Genomic DNA, 15,564 nt, shown 5'->3' with positions numbered 1-15,564 from the left:
TATAATTGTCATAGAGAGCTACTAGTGATGGCATTGTACACATTTCAGTTGCAAAGGGTCAAACTGTGTGATTATTCTCAGAGCTGTTTGTTTCTGTGTATGTTGTGAAGACAGGGGAAAGAGTCTTGTCCACAGAATTGTGACACTGCACTGGACAACAGGGAAGAGGATGAGGAGATTATGGAAGCATTCATCACATTTTCTGTGAGTCTGAACTGTAGTTAGGACGGTTTCAATACACTGCCCAAACTAGCTGATAAATGTAATCTAGGGTGTGAATCACATGATGCTACTGGCAGGAGCAGATTTACCTTTATAAAAATATATTACAGAATTCTACAGTAATTGCACTAAAATACTTACACTTTCAAGGGGGAATGAGAGAGGAAGAAACAGTCAGTATTATAGAAAACAGCTGGTCAAATACCACAGAATTTTACTTCTTCTTTTTTGTTTTTTAAGTTCTGAATGGCTGTTTGATTCAACCATAGTTGTTGCTATTCATATGCAAATCATTTGTTTCCCATGACTGAAGAATTCCTGTTCATTGTACAAAAGAATACCTGTATCTGCATGTAAACAAGGCTGTTGATCTATGGAACAGAACTGGTCATACACAAAGGGTTATGAAAGTGCTCTATAAGGGCACATCTATTATCATATAAGAATAATATATAGCGTTCTCTATAAGGTAATAGGTTCATTAAAGGTTTCAGAGTAGCAGCCGTGTTAGTCTGTATTCTCAAAAAGAAAAGGAGTACTTGTGGCACCTTAGAGACTAACCAATTTATTTGAGCATCGTTAAAGTTGTTGTACACTGCAAGCAGCTTCCTGTGTTCATCTCTTTAACATGTGATGGGATGTTCAGCCAACATAAGCCACTGAGACAGTTAATGTGTGCCAGAAGGGTCCAATTAACTTTATATGCTGCATCGAGAGGGAAGCCAGGCATTGATAAGGCCTGATTGCAGAGGAAGCCCAGCTGGGGGAGGTGTTGGAATAGGATTCTAAAGCCAGGAAGTGAGAGAAGGAGGAGGCTGCCAGTTACACTATGAATAAAACTAGTGGACCTGCCTTTCTGCACCAAAGATAATTGGGAATTGCAATGATGAAAGTACTAAACAAATATATGAGACATGTTGGGAATGCACTAGGTGAACGATAGCTCACAATGTTAGAATTCCACATGCTGTTCAATTTAAAATGTGTATGCAAGAATATAAAGACAAGGAAAAGCTAAACAAAGTCTAAACTTTTAGTCAGAGAGAAATTAGTTATGGATGGAAAGTCACACATCCAAATGTTGATTTAGATGCGTTTTATAAATTTAAGAGTAAAAAGGAGACAATAGGTACAAAAAAATGAAGTGTACCAGCATATAGATGACAAGTGGAGTTGTTTTTGTCAAATATAAGCAGATAGGTTCAAAAATGAAAAAAACAGCAGGAGTAGGGACAGCATATTATATACCAAAATTAGGAATTGGTACATCTAAAAGAACATCTGATTTTGTAGCTGTCATGACAGCCAAACTAGTAGCAATAATGTTAACTTTAAACTGGATCTGGGATATATGCCCAGCATTGGCAATCATTTTTTTAGGACTCAATATCCGACTTTATGAAAATAAAAAGGGGTGTGTCCATATGTAGAAGTGATTTAAACAATGAAATTATATTTCTAATAACAGTTAGTACAGCTAGGGATACATGTAGCATTAGCCTGGATCTCAGTGCCTATTGGGATAACAAGGAATGAAATGGTGAACAAAGTAGCTAAAAATACTATGAGAACTGGAAAGGTTGACAAAGAAATACCCTTGAGTAAACAGGAATTCAAAAGTCTAGTACAAAACAATTGAAAAGAGGAATGGCAAAAAATTTGGATCAACGAAAAAGGAAGAAGAAAATTTTTTGAACTATGCCCTAGAGTTGAAGTTATTGATAAACTTCAGAGCCCAGATAGGAAAAACGAAGTGATTTTGTTTAGAGTACTAATTGGCCATTGTTGTCAAAACAAAAATCTTTTTTGAATAAATGGACACAAAGATACACTAGGTGCACAAGGTAGAAGAAACACATGATCACCTTTTACGGGTATGTCAGGGCTTTGATACAGAATGGAAAGGCTTTTTGAGGATTTTAAGCAGTATAAGGTAACAAAAGTCACATTACATTATTTATTAAAAGTATAAGGGAAATGGGGTAGTATTAGAAAGACATTCTTACATTACCTAAAAGCCACAGGGCAGAATGAGATAATATAAACTGCTAGATATTTAGGAATAATAGCTGGTGGCAGCTATAGAGTATCAAACAAATCTGCTTCACCATGAAAAAGAAACGAAAGAAAAGAGGATGTTTCAGGGAAGGGGCCTGCAAGTCACTCTCTAGATGGAAAGGGAGTTGGTCAAGGAGGAAGGCGCAGGGGAAAGTAAGCCCTAGGATCCTGCCCTGGACTTGGGAGTCCAGCAAGAGGCCAAGAAGGGTGAAATGGCTACAGGGAGCAGAGGAAGCTCTGGTATTAAACCCAGAGATAGATTAAGAGTTAGAGAGGTGAGATAGGAAGGAGCCGAGGGAACCAGTAACTGGGACTGAACCTGAGCAGACCTGGATTACATAGGATCCCTGGGCTGGAAGCCAGAATTGCAGGCGGGCCCGGGTTCCCCTACCAGCCACTTGGACATGACACAGGACCTGGAGGTGGAAAGGAAGACAGTCTGAGGCAACATTTGGACAGCTTGGCTGGTAGGACTTTGGTGCTCCAGAAGTGGGAACTGTACAGTGACCTGGCAAGAGGGCCAAGTCAAAATGTTGGAGCACTTCACTTTGCAAAATGAGAGTGGGACCACAGTGCGAACAACAGAAGACCGGGGGTGCCATACAGGGTGAAAGCTAATTCCCGGAACTAAGCAGAAGGAGGCATACCTGCCGTGAGTGGAGCCCTTTACACATGCACTTCTTAACACAAATTGACAATTTTACCATTTAAAAGTTTCTGTCACCCAGTGAAGGAGCGGAGACAGTACCACATGCCCACACCGGCCAACCACACGACACAAATAAAGACTAGTCAAAGTGATGAGTTTGGGAACATGGGTTGAAGTGGGTTGAAGTGTTCACATTAGCTCTATGCAAAGATATTTATAAGAAATCAAAGTCTATTGGTGAAGTATGAGACTCTGTAAGCTGAACACTTCCATTACAAGGTCACTTAAGACTCCCTGGCCTGTGTGTATTTTTGTAACCCTAGGCATATCTGGACTGGAAAATTCAATTTGAGAATGCGGCTAAGATTTATTGTGGGAAAGGCACAGTCTAAGGGCCACAACAGCTCCCAGGAGCAGTTCAGGTGCCTTTTACAATTGGTTTCTAATTGGGGAAATGGCTGTTGGCCAATTTGGTATAACGCAGTTGTACACTCATTGAAAATTGAGGACTGGAATTTAATTACATTGAAAAGAATTCATTTGCATGGAATTTCCAGTCCAATCTTTTGTCTCTTCCATGGTTTGTGCCTGTGGAGGGCTGCCATTGTGTGCTCTGCTCTAATCTAATTTTTCAATTAAAAACCACCAAACTAGTGTGTCCTATTTTCTTTGAATTATTTTTTTCTGGAGACATTCCAGAGTCACATGGTTCTGATTCTATTAGGGGTGACATTAGAACAAAAGCACTTAGGCGGCTGAATGCTACATTTCATGGGATTCAAAAGCACAGCCAATATAATGCATGTAAATGCAAATAGGTTTCCATAAATTGCTCCACCACAGACAGCAGGCCAAATCTTTGGAGTCTGGTCAAAATGCAAGGCTGCCAGTAAGGGGCCAGTATCCAGAGGTGACTTAAAGTTGACCTTTGTATACTGTTGGTCCTGCATCTGCCATCCTCCCTGCACTGTTAAGCACTCCCAGAAATACCATTATATATGCCAGCCTGGAACGTCTTAAAGAGCGTATGCATTCGCTCTGAACTCCATGAAAAAAACCCAACACTGAAGGGTCCTATCCTGCAAATATTAACTAGCAAGAGCAGTTCCATTAATGCCTAAGCTATTACTCAGGGGAGTAAGCATTAGAGCCCAGATTCTCAAAGATATTTACCTAACTTCTATTGCTTTCTTTGGGCGTTAAGATTCTCAATACTTTTGAGGATCTGAGCTAAGGTGCTTGCAGAATTAGGCCCTAAATGTATCCTTTCATTCATCATAAATTACTATCACTTCTGGATTACAACTATAAATATTTATCTTAAAATGCATTAGCAAAACACACTCTACTCTATGACTACACTAAATTTATCATTATATAATGTGTACTCACAGGAAACCAGGGCTCATTAGTAAGGTGTAAAAACAACAGGAAGAAAAGGATCAGAGAAGAATAATTGTTTGATGTTAATCGTCCTCTTTCATTTGTAAGTGCTTTCTTCATCAGATAGTTTCATTAATCTTAAAACATAGTCACAACAATATTCATTCTAAAATCTAAAGTATTTGGTCCATTTATTGTCTCTCTGTCATTCCCATAACACCCAGGGGTTCACTAATAGATTTCAGCATAACTGAAAAACATGAATCACTTTCAAACAGGGTCATTCAACCCCCATAAAGTCCATGAGGAATAGCGGGAAAGTTTCATTGTTAGATGGAAGTGCTGTTAAAAGACTTGAAGTCCACTTGAATAGTTTTCTTCATTTTGTCAAACTGTGAATTTTATTTTTGTTTACCCTTGCAAAATGAGCCTGAAGGATTAATTTAGCGTGATTTCACATTTGCAAAGCTAGGGACAAATCCCTTTGCAGTATATCAGGTGCTCAAATGAATTGCACCATGATCTCTAAACACTATGGGTAAGTTTTTGTTAGGCCAATCCTGAGTGCTTCTGAAAATCTCACCCTATGGGCCAGATTCTGATACCATTACTCTCACTGAGCAGCACCGAACTTTAGTCCCAATCATGTCAATGGGACTACTCATGCAGTAAATTATTGTTCAATGTGAGTATGGACAGAGGGACCCAGTCCTATGGACTAATATCTGCAGTCCTTAGTTAAGCAAAATAGAAGTCAGAAGGAATTTACCTGAATGTGGATTGAAGGGCCTGTCCTGAATTCCATGCACCCCTTGGTATCCTCAAAACTTGCTCTGGCTCCAGTTGGCATTTTGTTGTGTCAGAATACAGACTGAGCACAGCGAGAGATCTGCAGTGTGTGGCTATGTGAAGAAAAAGGAGAGTAAGTCACAGTAGTAATAAATCTCTGAGAGCTTATCTTATGGTGGGGGTGGCATGCACTTGACAATGTCTACTGGCATGATTATGAAATGCCAGATTTCATCAGAGATGCTATTAAATTAAATCCCAAATCTAACCTCACTGGGGCAAGATGTTGATTGATGTTACAGCTTCAGATTGGCTGCTGCACGTCACAGAAGTGCTAATAACTATTTTGTGGTGCCCAAATGGACTTCTTAGAGTGTGATTGACAATGAGGGGTCTCAATCTTTTTCTTTCGAAGCCACCCCACAACATGTTATAGAAACTCCATAGCCCAGCAAGGGAGGGCCCTCCAGGATTCAGATGGGGGGTGGGGAGCAGCTCTGGGCTTCAGCCATGGGCAGGATTCTGCCCTATGAGGCTGGGAGTGGGAGGCTTGGAAGCTCCACGGGGGGGAGGGGGAGGCTCAAGACTCGCCCCACAGAGCAGGGGGCTCGGGGGTTCTGCCCCTTGGGGCAGGGGACAGCTCAGGGCTTGAGGCCTGCTGGGCAGGGGGGCTCCAGGCTTCTGTCCTGCAGGGCAGCTTCTGCTGGGGCTTGGGGCACTGGGGTTTGAGCTTCAGCACTAGAGGTCAGGGGGGCACCAAGCTTCTGAACCATGCCTCGCAGGGTGCTGGGGCTCATGCCTCAGCCCTGCTTGGCAGACCCCCTGAAACGTCTCACAGCCCCCCAGTGGGCCGTGGACCTGCAGTTGAGAATCGCTGGTTTACAACACAGCACTAAAATAATGAGAGAGAGCGATTAATCCAAAGAGAGAGACAGTTTGTTTGAACGTAGGTGTGACTTTAGCTGCAATTTACATATAAAACAATGTAGATTACAACAGTGCTCCAGGATCTACACTGGCATGGGAGGTAGCTATCCTACCATCACCAGCCATATACCCGCGGTGATTCCCTTGTACAGGAGGAATTCTCTAACATCAAGCTGCAGCTGGTTTAAGTTCACTTAGTGCTAATTACATGGTGCAAAATGAACTCGGTGGGCCAGAGAATACAGCCCTCTGAGCTCACAAGTCACAACTCTGAATAACTGTCTATTAACATTTATTAAAGAGACAAGGTGGGTGGATCAGCTTGGAAGTGGGAAGTTGGAAGCAACTTGAAAGTTAGTCCAATAAAAAATATTACCTTACGCACCTTATCTTTCTAATATCCTGGGACCAACATGGTTATGACAACACTGCATATTAGCATTTATGTGTCCTGCACTTGCCTTGCATGTAGGATAGTGAATTTACCAACAAACTGAGGCATGAGGAAGTGTACCAAGCAGTAGAGATGTCTGTAAATGGCTGGAGTGATGTCACACCACTATATTTTGTGACAGTAGACAATGGCAATGTTAATATCATGATTACATTTGCTTCTAAAGGAGCCTGATTTCTTTGGTGGTGCTTCCTTAAAGAGTATTTCCAAAAGACATTTTGAAGTGCTAAGGTTTCCTTTTGAGGAAAGTAAACAACATGAATTTCAGTGCTGCCTATCTTCTCATTTCCAGTCAGGCAACTCCTCCTCTTGATGTACAGTATCTGGCCCTCATCCACATAATATCTGAGTAGCTTACAGTCAGAAATGGACTTTGTCCTCACAGGGCCCCATGAGGTAGAGAAAACATTTTCCTATTTTACAACGTGGGAACTGAGGCACAGGGTTGATTAAATGATTTATTCAAGGTCACACACTGGAAGTCTGTAGTTAAGCCAGGAATTGATCCCAGGTCCCATCTATCCTAGGGTTTTGTACAGCTGACTATCACTGTAGTATTGGAGCACAACTGAGTCTCAGTCTAGTGCATCAGCCACTAGACCGTCCTTCGTAGTTGATGACTATTACAAGCCAGTGTAAGCTGAGCTGTCTTAAGGCTGCTCTACTTTATGGCAGCCCAGGGGATGGGAAGAGTATAAAGGTGGTGTATAGATACTTTTCTCCTTTCCTGTCATGTCCTGCACAGAGTGCAGTTTAGCAGATTGGAGACTCTGAGTTTAAGGCCTGATTCTGCCCTCAGATACATATGTTAAACTTCCATTGAATGCAATGGGAATAGCATGGTGTAACTGAGGGCAGAATATAGGCTTTAAAATGAATTACTACTCAAAAGATTTCAGGATTGCGGCCATGGTGTAAATCTGCTGTGTAAGGAAGATATCAGTCTCTTCAGAAAATTGATGAGTTTAATAGAGATCATTTAAATTTGTTAAGAAAAATCTGGGAACTCACATGGAAACAGTTTTTAATATTTAAAAATACATGTGTGCAGGACAGATGTGAAAGAAATATTCACAATGTTTAAATTGGATGGCCCAGATCCTTACTTCCTTGTATGTCCCCTTTGAGCCACTGCATTGGCTCAGAGGCAAAAAGGTAACTAAACATTGCTTTAAAGCAACAGCTGAAGATTCCCCTGTAAATACTAGGAGGCATTCTGGGGCAGGCTAAGGACCAGGAAGGGGCATGGGAAAGGTACGAGAGGTGGGACTGGAGCATGATGCGCTCTTGCAATCTTGGCCAGCAGCATCTTGGGAGTAGCTACCTGTCACAGAAAGTTAGAACTTGGCCCCTGGCAGCTTAAGAGATTGGTTGGGTCAGTAGAAAGATGGTTTGAACCTACCTGTGATCCTCTATTTCCCCAGAACATGAAGCAGTGCTCTGGAAAATCTGGGGGTCTAGCTCTATGAGTTGTTGACCTAACACGTGCCTGTATGGTTTGAAACACTAGCAGCAAAGTCAAGTTAATTAGATGGAAAGTTTGAGGGCCATGTTTTTATCTTTGCTCAAATTAGCTGAGTTGATTACTTGGTTCCATCAACTGGCAGCTAAAACCTTTATGTGTACTTTGCCAGAGCACGGAGACTTTTTCCCATTTGATGGCTCTTGTGGTGTGCTGGGTCATGTATATGGACCTGGAGAAGAAATAGGAGGTGACATTCATTTGGATGAAGAGGAATTTTGGACAATGGAGTATGTCTGGAAAGGCAGCTGTTTTGTTTAACTGATCAGCTCTCCCCCGAAGAGGCATTAGCTTCAGACTCTTTTGGAAACTTTATGTACAGTGAATTTCATTGCATATGTCCCTCTTGCTGCTGCCACCATGGAAATAGGTAACACATGAATACAAGCCAAGTTTGATAAACAAAAAAAATGATTGCCTCAGGTTAGGCTATTGAGTTTACGTCTAGGGCCCCAAATAAATGGCTTGATTTGTAAAAGCACTGAGCGCTAAGAAATTCCCAATAAGTACTCATTTTTAAAAACAACATTGGGCACAGTCCACTGGGAATGTGAAGCAGTTTTGCTATATAGAAAGAGTAGCATGCTCCAGCAAACAGGCTGCTTTCAATTATCTTTCCGCTGTAATCACTATTGGAGCATGACAGGATGAAAAGACTTTGCAAGAAAAATAAGTTTAGGCTTATTACCTCAGAAAGATCCAAAGACTAGTGAAAACTATTGGAATCGTTTCAGAACTTCAGTGGGTTTGAGATCAAGCCCAAAATAATTATGCTACAAATAATAAATGGTGAAAACCAAAACCATGAAGGCATTGTAGCAAATAATCTTCACCTTTGTGTGCACATTTTTTCTCTATTCACTCGTGAGCTCCAGCTAAAGTGTATTCTGTTTGTCAAAAGAATCTTCAGGGTTTTGTATTATGGCACGTGCCAGACTTCTGAAGAATAGTCAATCCACAGCCTTTTAATGAGAAGTCATTTTTATTATTTCTTTCCATGTCCATCTTCATTTGCATAGTAAGAATATGCACTTTCTTTGCAGTAGTCACCTCTGCCACACATCCCTCCTGAAAACCTGTTTTCCAAGAGTATACTTGATTTACAACCAAATTTGACTTTTCCCCAGGAAATACCTGCAGGAGGCTGGCAGGTGGCCCAGGAAACTCTGTAAGATACAAAGGTACAACAGCATCCAAAGAGTAGAAGATTAACTTAGACAAATTCAGACTTGAAATAAGGTGCACATTTTTAACTGAGGTTAATTAATCATTGGAACAATTTACTTAGAGATGTGGTGGATTCTCCATCCCTTGACATCTTTAAATCAAGACTGGAAATATTTCTAAAAGAGATGTTTGAGTTTACACAGAAGTTATAGATTTGCTGCAGCAATTACTGGATGAAACTCTAAGGCCTGTGTTCTGCAGGTCAGAATTCTGGCCTTAAAAATCTATGAATCACATGCATCCATAATCACAAAGACTCCTCATTATTTTATGCATCCACATGTGGTGCTTATTACGGCATATCACAGGAGACATGGCTAACAGATCTATTGTTAAAGCAGTAAACCAGGAACTTCTCCTGTAACCTGAAATCAATATTTTCAATTCTGATGTTAAACCTAATCAGTGTTTTATTGTCAGGCTATGATTTGTTCCATGTTGTGGATCATGAGCTTGGCCATTCTCTGGGACTGGCACATTCCAAAGACCCAAATGCATTTATGCACCCAAAGTATACTTTTTTTTTTAACCAAAAGGATTCCAACTTTCACATGACAATCTGAGGGCAATCCAGTGATTGTACGGTCAGTGCTGAAATGGTTACTGTGTGAACAATAAGGGCCTGATACTCCACTCCATTACACCAGATTTACACTGAGGTAACCATATGCACACTGGCATCAAACTGGTGAAACATTAGTGGAGAATCTGTTGCTAAACATCTATTTGATTGAGGGAAGGTGCAATACAAGTATAACTGAATTACTTGTACTTAGATTATTTTAGTATCCTTTAAATTAATTTGTCCTTATTTACATGAAGAGTATAAAGTATGCTTAATGCTGCAAAACATGTGTTCTCTAGGAATTTTATTCAGACTAATAGAGAGTGCTTTGCATAATGTAATATTTTAACCACAAAATACTGTGTGGGGAGAGGCAGGGGTTACTACTTTTAGAAGCTAGTTAGGAGTTGCTCTTTCATTACTACAGCCACAGGCCCAATACAGTTCTTATTTTGTTGGGCTTCAATCACCTTGCCAAAGTTCTTTATAGCTCTGCTATGGCAAAACTGATAATGATGACACTTAATGCAGGCTTCAGTTGGACATGCTACTTGAACTTGTGACATTGTTTTGTTATTGACTGCTGCAGCTGCAACTTCTCCCATTAATCTCAATTAATCTCAAACTGCATAAATGCTGAAATGTGGTGATTTCCTAACTTTCGATGCAATGACTAGTATTGGAAATGCCGTGCTAGGATAGGTAAACATCCACTCTCATTATATGCAGTACTTTATTGACTAGTTTATCACAGTAGAGGTAGTCACAGTTCTACATAAATGTTTGAAGAGCACATTCCTTCCTGACGGTTCCATTTCATAGAATCACAGGTTTCAGAGTAACAGCCGTGTTAGTCTGTATTCGCAAAAAGAAAAGAATCACAGACTCTAGAAAATCACTCTTTCTCTTATCTAGTTAATTCCCAACCTGACAGGGTCCATCTCCTTTTACCAGTGTCAAGTGGTGAACTGATTGACCTTGTGTGACATTATCTGATAAAATATAGGTAGATCATTGTTGCTACTACTGTTATATAATGACAGGTTTATATAAATGGCCCACCTGTTGATCACTTTAGATAAGCTATTACCAGCAGGACAGTGGGGTGGGAGGAGGTATTGTTTCATGATTTCTGTGTGTATATAAAGTCTGCTGCAGTTTCCACGGTAAACATCTGATGAAGTGAGCTGTAGCTCACGAAAGCTCATGCTCAAATAAATTGGTTAGTCTCTAAGGTGCCACAAGTACTCCTTTTCTTTTTACTGTTATATAATTGCAACAAATTTTGTACAAAGTATGTCAAGTAAGGTGTCTATGGAAAGTTCATGGTTTGCTGAATGTGATTATGCTATTTGTATGTGTAACCCACACACCTCCTTGGTGTGGTGTTCTGTCCCATCTAGTGGCACTGAGACCACTTACAGAGAGAGCTTAATGAGTCTGCTCTACAGCCTTAGCTAACAGCAAGATGACTTTTAGCTCATGCGGTAGAGGCTCATGCACTAAGCTGCAGAGGTCCCTGGTTCGATCCTGCTTGCCAACGACTGGGGTCTGTCGGCATTACATATGCATGTATTATTTTTGTATTTGAAGTTATGAGTCCTGGCTCTATACCTGTATTTCAAATATGTTTGCTCTTGTGGTAACACCTACGAGGTATTTAGCCTGCGCATCTTGACTGGACTATCCAAGTTAAGTGGCCCATTAATGAACACTTCACTCACAATGGAAGATGCCTATCAGACACTTAATGGACTTTCCTGCTGTAACTAAGGGAAGTCATGCATGGACATGTGACTTGCTCGTGTGACTCCAAACACCATCTTGCTACCTGTAATTTTTCAGTAGCTGTGCTGAAGGCTGTTTGAAACAATGGATTTCACTCCACATGGCAGAAGCTATCAAAGGCCCTGGAAACATATCCATTTTGCCTCTTTCCTGCTCAAACCTCTGAACTATGAACTTATACTAATGAGAGCACTCTAACCAAAGGATGGAGGACCATCCAATGATTTAGAAGCAACCAGAGATTTAACATGACAGAAATTTATTCCATCTCTGCTACAAGCCTGAACCAAGAACTTTGCAACTGTTGTATGTATTTGATTTCTTTAACCAATTTTAACTTTCTTTCTTTCTATAAACCTTTAGATTTTAGATACTAAAGGATTGGCAACAGCATGATTATTGGGTAAGATCTGAGTTGTATATTGACCTGAATATGTGGCTGGTCCTTTGGGATCAGAAGAACTTTCTATTTGATGAAATTGGTTTTAAAGATCCACTCATCTTGAAGTCTAGTGTTTTTGGTGGTGATACAAGAACTGGAATACCTAAGGAAACTGCTTTTCTAACTTCTTGTTAGCCAGTGCAGTGAAACAGAAGTTTACTTTTGTTGCTCGTTTGGTATATCTTATGAAAGAATAACCACCAGTTTTTCTGCCCTATTTCTCACCAGTTTGTCCTGAATTTGGTATTCTCCATTGTGACCCACGGAGGTATGGTTACACCTTTATTAAAGGATTTATTTTTATGAGATTCTCTTTAATATTCAGCACTTTTAAAAAGCTTATTTGACCAAACGAGGCCCCAATTCCACAAAGCATTTAAGTATGTGAATAGTCCCATTCCTATTCAACGAAAGATTTAAGTCTCATTTGCTTCCACAGTACTTAAGCACATGCTTATGTGCTTTGCTGAATCAGGATCTTGGGCCCCAATCCAGCAAAACACTTAGATGCATAACTTTAAGCATATGACTTCAGTGGGGCTACTCGTGGGCTTAAAGTTAAGCATGTGAGTGCTTTGCTGAATCACAGACTTAATGAGTACAGGCTTGAGAACTATCACATTAGACTGGTTCTTCATATACCTAATTGCATTTGAAAAAAAATTAAAGGAAAAATCCAGTGCTTTCCTGCTAAATGTTCTAGAGGTAGAGATATATACAAATAATAATAATAAAATAAAACTGGAAGACACAGTATTTGAGAAATGCCTCTTGAAATCTCAACATTTCTGTAGATGGTTGTGGAGGTCTCTGAGCTTTTCTCCTGAAAGCTACCTTTCTTCCTGTTAACAGGCAGGAAGCAGGAGAAATTAGGAAGGGAAGTAAAACTCAGTTTGCACAGAAATCAATAGGAAATGCATTTATTTCCTTCCTGGTTACCTGAAAACTGCAGCTACCAAGTAATAAGTTTTATATTTTAGTTTGCTAATAATTTCTAATGGTGTGCAAGCCTTGTTTATTCTGAAATTTGGGGGGGAAATGCTGAATGTTTTCCTTTGAAATATGAATCCCTGAACCTCAATGAGCCAAGATTCAAAGCTACAGAACAGGTATAATATTTAAATGCATTGCAATGCTCAGTGAAGACTGATGGTCCCCAGGGAAAAACACTGTGATTTTATCTAGGGAAGACAGAAAGAATAAAAAATGTCTCATTTCCACCAGCATGTCAGAATACACTGCCCAACTTTTATCAAGCATGGTAAAGTATAAGAAATGTAAAAGGTGTCTTTTTTTAAAACCATCTTTTCTTTTTAGGTACATGTGACTCAGTAAGCATTGGGAATGAGGAGTAGTTGTGGCACCTTAGAGACTAACAAATGTATTTACTCCTCGTTCTTTTTGCTGATACAGAGTAACACGGCTACCACTCTGAAACCAGTAAGCATTGGGTGACTGATAATATGGAAGGACTCCTTCCAAGTTATTTCCCAAAGATTCAGACAAAAACTGATGTGCTTATGAAATTCCAGGAAGAAGGAAAGTTTATCTTTTGACAGGTAGATATCATACCCCAACCTACCCATAACTAGAGATGCATATATAGTGTGCCACAACTGATACTTAAGTGTTTCTTTCACTACATTCTCAAGAATTTAGAATTGCAGCCAGAAATTTCACACATACACACACCCTAGTGCTTTCCAGATGTGCATACAACCCAAGATCAGATTTTCACAAAATTCAGGAGGATTTTTTTCTTCTAATTACAAAGTATTAAAAAGATGAGTTTGAATTACAAATGCAAAAATAACATTCAAAACCAACTAACATGTTTGCTTTATTTTTCTATGGGTTATTTCTTAATCATCTGACATGTCAGGGTTTCAAAGCTGAGTTACACAAAGTCAAGTGATATTGAAAGGATTTTCACAAGCACTTAGTATTGGCCTAACTTTGTTCCCATTAAAGTTGATGATAAAATTCTCATTGACATAGATGAGAGAAGAATTTGACCAATATTGAGCACTTTTGAAAATCTGATAGGTAAGAGGAAAGACCATAAAAATGCTAGTCACCTTGTAATACCTAGATTACAAAAGTGGTCTCTCCAATGGCTTGGTTTTCAGATACTAAATACTGGATAATAAATACTTTGACCATGGAACTGACAGTACACTCTATATATGAGCTAGGATTTCTTCCCACTGTGTTTCATGTTGATGCTGCAGTATTCATAAAGAGAAACACAAAGACCTTGTTCTTTGTTGGCGATGAATACTGGAGGTGTTAATCTCACTGGTTTCTGTATTTTCTCTTATAGTAAAATTATAGTTTTACTGAAACAGTTGAGCAAATCAGCACTTTCTACTCCCATCGATTACAACAGGAGCTCCATGCATGGAGCAAGTGCAGGATCGAAGCTAATATTAATAATATTCAAAACACTTGGCTGTGAAGCAATTAGTGTTGCTAAACATATGTAATGTGCCTAGCACAAACAAAAAGCAAGGCATTGAAAGGCTAAGCTACCTAACAGTACATATCTTTTCTCCTCCACACACCTTCCCATTACCAGGAACTACAACCTTAATCTGCTCCTCACACCTGACCTTCTTGCTGCACACCTCTTTACCAAATTCCTTCCTTTACAGACTATTGGTTGTGAATGTTTGGTAAATAGTGTATGGTGTTGGGAGGGGGTACTTTGGTAAAGGCAGTGATAGGAGCCAGGTCAACCCCAGGGGACTGAAAGTCTGAAAATGAATTCAGGGTCTGGAATAAACAAAAAAATCAAGAATTTTGCCAGAGTTTTCTCAAAACACATCACAGGTATGTGAACCTAGGGGAACCTTATGTCAAACGTAGGTTGTGTTTTGTTTGTAACCTAGTTTCAGACCTTGTTTCAAAAGACTTTGTCCACAGCTTTTGGATCTGATTCTGCAAACCCTCTGCACACAGAGCTCCCACTGAAGCCAGAAGGAGTTCTCCATGCAGTGGGCTTGACTAGTAGTAAAATCAATCCTTTACTACTGCAGGATTGTTCCCTCCAATGTAAGAATCAAGAACACTAACTAAATAGCATATCTTTCATCTTATAGTAGCTGTTGTCCCAGCCTTCAGAAGCTGAAAGGTTACCAATAAATAATTCCAAGTACTGTTGGAGGTAAATGTAGCAAAGGAAATGAGGAGGAAGAAGATAAATCTGTTTCCTGACACTGGTTTTCTGCATGGACTAGAGATGAGTTTGAGCTACAAAATCCATACTTCTCTGTAGTTCAAGGGTATTTAGAGCAAGATCTATGTTTGACTTACATGCATGCCCCTGGAGTTGAGATTCCTTTGTTTATCTGCAAATCGATTGTAGTAATGGATACCCTTCTGCCTGTCAGAGTTGGCAGCAACAAGGGCCAGGTTCAGTATCTAGGGGTTCCATTCCAATAACACAATGCAAAACCGGCTAGAGCCCCCACCCAGTGACCTGGGACAAATATATACCACCCCCGCTGGGTGCCTCCAAGAGGCAATACTTCCCCTC

At 40.0% G+C, this 15,564-nt stretch overlaps 1 protein-coding gene across 2 annotated transcripts in view; it reads left to right on the top strand.

The window, feature by feature from the left end:
• Positions 1-15,564, top strand: part of MMP7 (matrix metallopeptidase 7) — a 72,749-nt gene that overhangs the window by 21,594 nt on the left and 35,591 nt on the right. Inside the window, exon 1 of one of the 2 annotated variants that reach the window (XM_073338249.1) lies at positions 13,531-13,585. The exons of the other annotated variant lie outside the window; for it this stretch is intronic. The gene's annotated coding sequence lies outside the window, so the exon portion shown is untranslated. Of the gene's footprint in view, positions 1-13,530; positions 13,586-15,564 lie in introns of those variants that run through there. 2 annotated transcript variants of the gene reach the window in all.

Source organism: Lepidochelys kempii, chromosome 1, assembly GCF_965140265.1.
Source record: "Lepidochelys kempii isolate rLepKem1 chromosome 1, rLepKem1.hap2, whole genome shotgun sequence".
Classification (NCBI taxonomy): Eukaryota; Metazoa; Chordata; order Testudines; family Cheloniidae; genus Lepidochelys; species Lepidochelys kempii.
The sequence above is the reverse complement of the archived record's forward strand: the minus strand, read 5'-3'. Positions and strand labels throughout refer to the sequence as shown.